Raw genomic sequence first — 10,920 nt, 5'->3', positions numbered from 1 at the left:
CTAGCTCTTCAGCAGTATCTTTCCAAACTGCTCTGCAATTTAGCCAGACTAGACCATTTCTAATTTCCAAATTAACTGATGTTTTCTGCTCCAAGAGGCCTTTATTGATGCTATACTCTTCTTTTGTCAAAATCATGTCCATCTTACTTGATTTATCTCAAAAACTCTGGATTTACTTCTCACTACACTTGTTTTTTACGTTGTTGTATTCTTTGTTCGCTTATTTTTATAAGTGTACAATTCAGGAGTTTTTAGTACATTCAATGTAATACAACCATAATTACTGTGTAATTCCAGAACATTTTTATGAACCCCCCCCAAATAAATCCCAAACCCCTTAGCAATTGCTTCCCATTCTCCCTTTCACCCAGTCCCTGGCAAACAGTAATCTAATTTCTGTCTCTATGGATTTGGGTATTCTGGACATTTGATATAAATGGAATCATACAATATGTGATTATTTGTGATTGTATTCTTTCACTTATCATGATGTGAACTTGATGAAGCTTGCCTTCCCAAAATAAATCTCACTTGATTATGCTATACAGTCCCTTTAGGATGTTGCTGGATTTCTTTTGCTAGTATGCTGTTGAAGGTTTTTATCTCTATGTTCATAATGGATATTGGACAGTAGATTTCTTGTGATGTCTTTCTCTGGTTTTGTTAGCAGAGTAATATAGGCCTCAGAGAATAAGTTGAAATGTCTTCCCTCTTATTCTATTTTTCGGAAAAGTTTATGAAGGATTGGTGTTAATTGTTCTTTAAATGTTTGATAGAATTCACCAGTGACAATATCTGGGCCTGGATTTTTTTGGGGGAAAGTTTTGTTCTGTTTTACTTATTATAGATTTATTCATAGTTTTGAATGCTTATTTTGTGAGTTTGGTAGTTTAGGTCTTTTTAGGAATTTGTCCATGTCGTATAAGTTGTCTAATTTGTTTGGCATATAATAGTTTATAGTATTCTTTTATAATCCCTTTCATTTCTGTAAAATTGGTAGTAATATACCTCTTTCATTCTTGATTTTAATTATTTGAGTCTTGTCTCTCTTTTTTTTGTCAAACTATTTAAGAATTGTCAATTTTGTTAGTCTTTTCAAAGAACCAACTTTTGGTTTCATTGATTTCCTATAATTTTTTAATACTCTAGTTCATTTATTTCTGCTGTGATTATTGTTATTTTCATCCTTTGGCTTTCTATTCTCTTTCGGGTTTCTTAAGATGGAAGGTTAGAATAATTACTTGAGATTGTCTCCTTTTCTTTTTTAATATAGGCACTTACAGCTATAAATTTCCTTTAATTCTACCTCTTCAGCAGTATCTTTCCAAAAGGCTCTACAATTTAGCCAATCTAGACCATCTCTAATTTCCAAATTAACCGATGTTTTCTGCTCCGACACGCCTTTATTGATGCCATACTCTTCTTTTGTCAAAATAATTTCCATCTTACACGATTTATCTCAAAAACTCTAGATTTTGCATTACACTTGAATCACATACATTTTGGTATATTGTATTTTCAGTTTTATTTTTCTGGAAGTATTTTGTAATTTCATTTGTGATTTCTTCTTTGACCCATTGATGATTTAGGAATGTGTACTTTAATTTTAACATATTTGTGAATTCCCCAACTTTCCCTTTGTTATTGATTTCTAATTTCATTCCATTGTGTTTAGAGAAGATATTTTGTGTGCTTTCAGCTTTTTAAAATTTATTGAGACTTGTTTTATGGCCTAACATATGGTCTATCCTGGATAATATTTCTTGTGCACTTAAAAAGAATGTGTATTCTACTGTTTTGGGATGGACATTCTATCGAAGATTTTTTAGGTCTAGTTGGTTTATAGTGTGTTCAAGTCTTGTAATTTTTTTGTTATCTTCTGTCTAGTTCTTTTCCTTATTGAAAATGGGTTGTTGAAGTCTCCAAGTATTATTGTTAAAATGTTTCCTTGTTCCTTGAATTCTGTTAGATTTTGCTTCATTTATTCTGGGGCTCTTGTTAGATGCATGCATATTTAGAACTTTTCTTGGTGGTTTGACCCTTTTCTCATTATAGACTTTTTTTTTTTTTGGTCTCTAGTATCAATTTCTATGTCTCTTTTGGTTACTCTTTATATGATATATATTTTTCTATCCTTTTACTTTCAATTTATTTGTGTTTTTGAATCTACTGTGTCACTTGGAGAGAGCATATAGTTAGTTCACTTTGTTTTTTCCCCCCCAATTCATTTTACTCATCTCTGCCTTTTGATTGGACTGTTTAATCCATTTATACTCAGTGTAATGTCTGCTTCTGATAGTTCTCTGGGGCAACCATAATGAAGCATTGCTGACTGAGAGTTTAAACTATAGAAAAACAATTTTCTCAGTTCTGGGAGCTAGAAGTCAAAAGTTAGGTTGTCAGCAGATTTGATCTCTTCTGTGGCCTCTCTCCTTGGCTTGCAGATGGTTTCCTTCTCCTTGTGTTCTCACATGGTCTTTTTCTGTGTACATCTTTGGTATCTCTTTTGTGTGTTCAAATTTTCTATCTTTTTTTTTTTATAAAGACACCAGTTAGATTGGACTAAGGCTCCATCTTAATGGCTTCATAAATGAGTTAAAACTTAATCAATGCTTTAAAGGATATATCTTCAAATACAGTCACATTCTGAGGTGCTTGAGGTTAGGACTTTAATACATAAATTTTGAGGAGGACAAAATTGAGCCGACAACACTTCTATTTTACTAATTTTCAATGTCTAATGCCTATTCCGTTCATTTATTCCTCCTTTACTGCCTTCTTTTATGTTAAATAAATGTTTTCTTGTGTACTATTTTAATTCCCTTGTTGTTTCTTTTACTAGACATTTTTGAGTTATTTTCTTAATAGTTTCCTGAAGATTACAATTATCATCTTAGTTTATAGCAATCAAGTTCAAGTTCAGATTAATAACAATATAAATTCAATTGTATACGATAACTTTGCTTCTATAGAGCTCTGTTCTCTCTTTCATCCTTGTGCTATTATTGTCATACAAATGATATCTTTATACATTAGAAACCCACAGGTGGGTTTATAATTATTATTACTTTATAATTATTACTTTATAATTTTATTATAAAGTAATTTATTATAAAGTAGCTTTATAATTATTAGTTTATGCAGTGTTTTAAATCAGATAGAAGAGTTACATACAAAAAAATACACGTGCCTTTTATATTTAGCTATGAGTTACCTTCACTCATGCTCTTTATTCTTCATGTTGTTTTGAGTTTCTGTACAATGCCCTTTCATTTCAGTCCAAAAGACTCTCTAGTTTTTTCTGTAGGTCAGGTATGCTAGTGAGGAACTCCCTCAGTTTGTTTTTCTAGGAATGTCTTGCTTTTCATTTTTGAAGGAGAGTTTTGTTGGATACAGAATTCTTAGTAGACAATGTTTTTTCTTTCAGCATTTTTAAATATGTTATCCCACTGCCACAGGCTTCATGGCTTCTGATGAGAAACCAGCTGTTAATCTTATCGAGTGTCCTATGTGTGATAAATCACTTCTCTCTTGCTTCTTTCAAGATTCTCTTTTTTTCTTTGGCTTTCAATTGTTTGATTGTTTAAATGAGTTGTCTAGGTATGGATGTCTTTGAACTTATTCTAATTGGAGCTTGTTGAGCTTCTTGAGTTTGCATATTAATGTTTTTCATGAAATATTGGAAGTTTTCAGCCATTATTTATTCAAATATTCTGTCTTCTTGTTTTTATCTCCTCTTCTTCTAGCACTCCCGTTAGGCATTTGTTGATAGATTTGATTGTGTTGGACAGGTCTCTGAGGCTCTGTTCATGTTTTTTTATTACTATTTTTTCTCCATCCAGGCTGGATATTTCTCAATTGATCTGCCTTAAAAATTGCTGATTCTTTCTTCTGCCAGCTCAAATCTTCTGTTGAGTCCTCTAATTTTTGATTTTAGTTACTGTACTTTTTAGCTCCAAAATTTCTACTTGGTTCCTTTTATAATTTATATCTTTTTATTCATATTTTTCATTTAGTGAGACATCATTCTCATACTATCCTTTAGTTTTTTAGACATGTTTTCATTGAATTATTTGGCCATATGTATAATAGCTGATTTCAAGTTCTTGTGTAGTAAGTCCAATCTTCCTTAGGGAAGATATCTAATGAATGTTTTTGTGTTTTTTTTAAAGTGTATTGGCCATACTTTCCTATTTCTTTGCAGGTCTCATAATTTTTTTGTTGTTGTTGTTGAAAACTAGATATTTAAAATAATATAATGTGTTAAATCTGGAAATCAGATTCCCCCACTCCAGAGTTGTTGTTGCTTGTTGTTTGTTTAATGACTTCCTGAACTAATTCTGTAAACTCTGTTTTCTTTGTTTATGACCATTGAGGTCTCTGCTCAGTTAATTTTGTGGTCAGCTAATGATTGGACCAAAATTTCCTGAAATACCTTAAACTATCAACTATCTCAGCCTTTGTCAACTGGCTCTGTGTGCATATTGAGGCATGCCTTCAACATTCCAGGAGGCAGGTCACTACTCTTTGATAGCTTTTACTTCCTGTTTGTGCAGAGGCTCAAGGTCCACCACAGGAGAGAGATTAAAGCTTTCCCAGGCTTTCCTAAGCCTGCCACAGTACTGCACATGCACGTGGACTTCTTGATTTAAGGAATATACCAGAGTTTTTCAAAAATTCTATGTATATCTGATTCCCATATTTTTTTCTTCAACTTTCTTGGTCAGCCTTTCATTTGTTCCAATTATATCACTGCTTCAGGCAGCCACAGTGTTAAGCAGTTGCCAGTGATTGTTCTTGAAACATGTCCTGGGGAAGAGACTATTTGCAGAGCTTATTTTGATTGTCAAATAAAGACAATCCCTGTAAGTCAGAGTTTCCATGGAACTGACAGACAGTTAAAAAAAAAAAAGTCAATCTCTGGGAAAAGAGCTTTTAGGGTAACTCTTTCTGTACCCACTAGTGGCTGGCAGGCTGCTGGTTTTCATGGCTATCATGATTGCAAGGCTGATGGTTTTCAAGGCTACTGCAGATCTGGAGAGTAAAGGATGTGAATAGAGTAGGTTAAAATGCCCAGAAACTCACTGTTCTTACCAAGATTTAGCTGTTTTTATTCTTCAGATTTTTGCAAGTCTTTGGATAATTTCTACTGTTCTGAAAAAGTTGATTTTGATCATTCTGTCAGTGTTATCACTGCATTTATGGAGGAGCAGATTTTCAGAGTTTCTTATTCACCATTCCAGAAATGACTCTCCTTTGTGTTTTCTAATGTATATATATTATCTTGTTTGTACTACTTCACTGTAGATGTTAGTCCAATGCTTCTTTTATCTTTTTTTTAATGTCAAGGTAACTATAAAGTCCAATAGATCTTTTGTGTTTTGAGTTCTAGAGTATTGAGTAATCAGCTCCTTGGTAGAGTTTCATTGGCAAAGAGTTAGGGAAAATAAGCAGAAGCCCATTGAAATGCAAGCACATTTGGCTTTGGCTTCCAGTCCTGGGACTCACACTTTTGTATCTGATCAATTATTAACTTTTTGGGCTGAAGCATCAGTGGATAACATTGTAGGGAGACCATAATTTTTCCATACTATGTTAAGAGAGTTGTGAGCTCTATTTATTTTTCAGGTACTCATCTACCAGAATCCAGAGGGTTCTTAGTAAGAATATATGAGCACACACAGAGGGAGAATGGAGCTCATTCTCTCTTAAATGATGATGTTGCTTTTATAATAATCAAATTAAAAGACAAATGAAAGCAAAAGCTATTTAGAAATGGGAGTTGCAATTGCAAAATAAATTTTCAAAGAATACTGCTCTATTATTTCTCCATTTTAGCAATAATATGCAAACACATGTGACATTACGAGTGGGGATTCAATCTAATTAAAACACAAATAGCAATTCTCATGCTATGCATTATGTCAGCCATAAGTGACAGCCAGAGATGCTAGGGAGGACATTTTCTATCCCTTTGCACAAATGAAAGTCTATAATAAGGAAAAATGAAGGCTTGAACTGATGAAGCTGTTTCCAAATTGCTTTACTAATGTATGATTTTATTGAGGTGTTGGGCATTACCCTTTCTATGTTAAAGATTAGTTGCAATGGGAGAAATGAATATGTTTATTTACTATTTTTATATGTATATGTGGAAAAAACAGTCTATATGCTTCTAAAGATATGTCAACTTTAAATTATTGGAGTAAAATATTAAGAAATAAGCTATATTTGCTGTTAAATAACTGGTTATTTCATCAAATAACCTGGATGAAATAATTAATAAACTGGAAAGTTGTTTTAAAGTTATTTAGGTGTCTTTCTACTTGAAGGTGAATTGTCATACTAAAAACAACTTGTCAGCTAAATTTAGACACTTCTCAGGAACACTTACAACTTACTGTTTTATACATACCTATTGTAAGTTTCTGCTCTGTGTGTGGTCAGACACTGAGGGTGCAATAGCAAACCAAGCTGTTTCTTTCCTCATGAAAGTTTAACATATTGGAAGAAACAGCAGAGCAAACAAATGTATTTCAACAAGCTATTTTTGGGGAAGGCTCAGAAATAAGCAGGGTACTAAGGGTTGAGAATAAAGTATAGTTGGGTTTTCTGTAGGAAAAAACCTAGACAGCTTGCATGGTACATACCGTGTTTCCCCAAAAATAAAACCTAGCCGGACAATCAGCTCTAATGCGTCTTTTGGAGCAAAAATATAATATAAGACCCGGTAGTATATTATACTATATTGTATTATATTATACCTGGTATTATATTGTATTATATTGTATTATATTATATTATATTATATTATATTATATTATATTATATATTATGTTATACCTGGTCTTAATAAGATATTATAATATAACATATTATACTATTATAATATAATTATAGTAAAATAAGACCGGGTCTTATATTAATTTTTGCTCCAAAAGATGCATTAGAGCTGATTGTCCGGTTAGGTCTTATTTTGGGGGAAACAGGGTAGGAAGTTAGAGATATGGCAGGTGTATTACATGGGATGATTTATTTTGGAGTTCTAGAGCAGCACTGCCCCATAAAAATATAATGTAAGTCACATTAAAATTTTTCATAAAGAAACCAGTGAAATAATTTTAAAAATGTTTTATTTAACCAAGTGTATCCAAAATGAAATCATTTCAACAAATAATCAATATAAAAATTAATGGGTATTTTACACTTTTTTTCTTTTTTTGGCTTCCAAAATATGTACTCTTACAACACATCTCAAATTGAACATTACATTTTCATTGGAAATAATTGATCTGTATTAAGATTTCATAAAATTAACAATTGAAAATTCAAATCACCTCCTCAGGTTGTTCCAAATGTACCTAAAGTTTTCCAATAACTGAATGAAGTATCAGTTTTTAAATTGAAATTAATTGATATTTGCTAAAATTTGAAATTTAGTTCCTCGGTCTCACTAGCCACATTTCACAACTTTAGCAGCCACACTATCGAGCACTTGAAAAGGAAAGCTCAGATTGTGAGGCTAACAGCGTGTGCCCCCTTCTTGAGCTGGCAAAGTGCTTTGTTGATAGTGAGAGTTGGGTAAGTTTTTGCTGAATGAGGTTAAATGAAGCAGCTGAGACCCAGGGAGGTTAAATGTTATGCTCAGCATGCCCCAGATAATAAAATGTGGTGAGGGTAAACTAGAACCCAGGCCTCTTGCTGACTAGTAAAATCTTAGAATAGTATCCAGTGTTTGAGTTTCAGCAAATAAATCAAAGAATTTGGACAGCAAGGAATTTTTCTGCACATGTTTCCAAATCTACTCAGTTCTTGAAGAGAGACCTCCAACAGGAAGAGTGTAATAGCAAGTGCTTTCATTTATACTATTAAAAAAAAAAAAAAACACTAGGAAAATGCAGTAACAATAGAATAAAGGAGCACTACATTTTCCTTAGCCTCTTTTTCCTACAAAGGCATAACTATGGCTCTGGGGAGGATCTAATTCAAGAGTCTGAATTGCATCTTCCTCTTTAACAATGAAAGTGTACAGAAGTGTGCAAAGGTGTGTGAAAGGTGTTCAGTTTCAAAGTTGGAGAAGAAGCAAAGGACCTTCAGAGGTGGGGTAGGGTGGGGTGGCTTGTGCAACCACATTCAACAGGGGTGGTTGGAGTTCACGTTTGTTGGCTTCCTGGAGGACCAAGTAGGAATGAATCTCTTATCCATCCTTAGTTATAGAACTTTAAGAGTTAGAGAAAGTTACTATCTTACTCTGTTGGGGCAGCTATACCAGAAATACCATAGACTGAGTAGCTATGAACAACAGAAACTTATTTCTCACAGTTTTGGAGGCTGGGAAGTCCAAGATCAAGGCACTGGCAGATTAGGTGTCTGGTGAAGACTTGATGACTGTTTGATCACTGTGTCCTCTTCTAGTGGGAGGGGCTAGAGAGCTCTCTGCAATCTCTTGTATAAGGGCACTAATTCCATTCATGAGGGCTCCACCCTCATGACCCAATCACCTCCCAAAAAAACCTACCTCCTAATATCATTACCTTGGGGGTTAAAAATTCCACATGTTAATTTTGGGGGGATATGAACATTCAGTTCATTGTGCTACATTTGGATTGAGGGTTTTTCCTGGGGGAAGATGTGATTAGATGAATGAAAGAATTGACTTAGGAGGCTTACTTTGTCTTTTCTACACTGAAAAACTTGACTCTATTCAGCTTATTGAGAACTTTTCCCATTAATTGTTTTTAGGAGGGGGAGAGCAATTGAATAATATAGTATTATTGGTTTAAAATTTCTTTTTAGTTTAGAAAATTTTGTTTGGTTGGGTTAGAATATTAATTTTTATTGCAATTGGAATGAAAACAGTTAATGGCAAGGCATTGCATTTTATGGCCTGTTTTGCAATAAATTACCTTATAGAAACCTGTCAAATTTTTAAAAAAGGACTGCATCATGAGTATTTATTTATTTAGACTTTGGACTGTTGTAATTAGAAAACATTTCATCAATGCATACATCTCCTACAAACTTAAGACAAATCACAACTGCTTTTGGGGTCAATTAGTCACTTTCTCTCCTCCCAGGCACCCAGGATTCCATATGAAGAACCCCCTGTGGTTGTCTTTGTTGATTCCATTGAGAGAGACTCATCTGCTGTTTGATCACATTCTTTCTAGACTTTCCCTCCTTCCCTACAATGTCACATTTAAGCTTAGCTTCCTAATATATTATTTTGACAAGTCAGATGGCAATGAGTTTTTAAGAGACTCTAATGGAGGCTAAAGCATGGCAATACTATTTTTAGCATTATGATGGCTTTGGCTAGTTGAAATGGAGTGTTTTACTTGTGAGAGAATAGCATACCCCCAAAATTCTAAATCATCTTGACAAATGAAGGGTTAAAGTCTTCTGTAACAGTCATTAAATGACCCGTCTATGAGAATAGAAGGTGTGTTTAATGAAAATTTGAATCATATTTGGATGCTGATATAAGTAGCTTTTGCTAGTAGCCATATCTTAAAAACTTCCGGAGGTTGCTCATTTCTCACCCTCCAGTTAAGAAAGCAAGTTTCTTTAAATTTTTAAATGAATATTTTGATACCTATCATGAGTTAAAAATAACTCTGAGTGTCATGCACTTAAAATAAATAGTTGTCTCTTTAATATGGTGAAATAGATCAGAGTAATCCAAAATCTTCATTTGTTTCAGGGAAACCTAGACAAAATCATCTACTTAAGTAAGGTATAATCTATAAGTTAGATTAATTTGCTAACATGCATTTAGAGGGATAAAAATTCTGAAATTTAAAATTAGCATGGAAATTAGTCTTAATAATGCTTACTGAAATAAAACTATTTGATTTTTAGAGGAACTTTTCAAATTATGAATGCTTGGATTTTGAGTAGAAATTCTGTGTTTTCCTGAAAATATGACCTAGCTGGACAATCAGCTCTAATGCATCTTTTGGAGCAAAAATTAATATGAGACCTGGTCTTATTATATAATATAAGACTGGGTATAATATAATATATAATACAATATAAAATAAAATATAATATAAGACTGGGTCTTAATTTTTGCTCCAAAAGATGCATTAGAGCTGATTGTCTGGCTAGGTCTTATTTTCGGGGAAACATGGTTTGTATGGTATGTATATTGAGATAAGTCTGCACTTTGCAGTGTAGAATTTCTTGCCCTTATATCTGAATTGTGTTTGAAGTGGGTTTGATGAATTTTCCATCCTGACCTAACATGACGCCCAAAATGATGCCAGAGCCAGAGTAGAATAACCGCTAGATTCACATTTAGCCCCGTGTACACATATTGGAGAGAACCTCCATGCAGCTGGTCAGAAAAGCTTAGGGCTTTGTGAGTAGGAATGTCCATGATAATGTACAGAGATCAAATGATGCTATCACTATTATTACAGTCGATGTTCTTAACACTAATTTTAAAAAGTCTTTATGTTTATGAGGCACAGATAGTAAATAAGAAGGGCTGCAAAGAAAAAAAAATTTAAATTAAACATTGCATTTCTTATCATTTTGAGCATGTCACTTCTAACTATATGCTCTTTTTATTTAGAAGCACACACATTTCCTTGATTGCTGAGAGATGTAATCAATTCGTAGCTCAGAAAATCTGGACACTTTCAACTCTCTTTTGAAGCAAATCTAATCTTACATTTTGTGATACAATGAGTAAAATTATACCTTGTATACGAAACAGACATTAATACAATAACATATTCTTTAACTAACATCTTCAAGGAATAAAATGTTTCACATAAATGAATTTTCCTGATAATAAAAGCTTTTCTCTTTAAAATAAAATAAACTCAGAAATAAAGTTCTAATTTATTTCTTCATTTTTGTTAGACATTGGTTTGCAAGGGTATATGCACTTCTCAGCTACCCAAGTAAGCT

The sequence above is a fragment of the Rhinolophus hipposideros genome (assembly GCF_964194185.1).
Source record: "Rhinolophus hipposideros genome assembly, chromosome: 4".
Taxonomy (NCBI): domain Eukaryota; kingdom Metazoa; phylum Chordata; class Mammalia; order Chiroptera; family Rhinolophidae; genus Rhinolophus; species Rhinolophus hipposideros.
The sequence above is the reverse complement of the archived record's forward strand: the minus strand, read 5'-3'. Positions refer to the sequence as shown.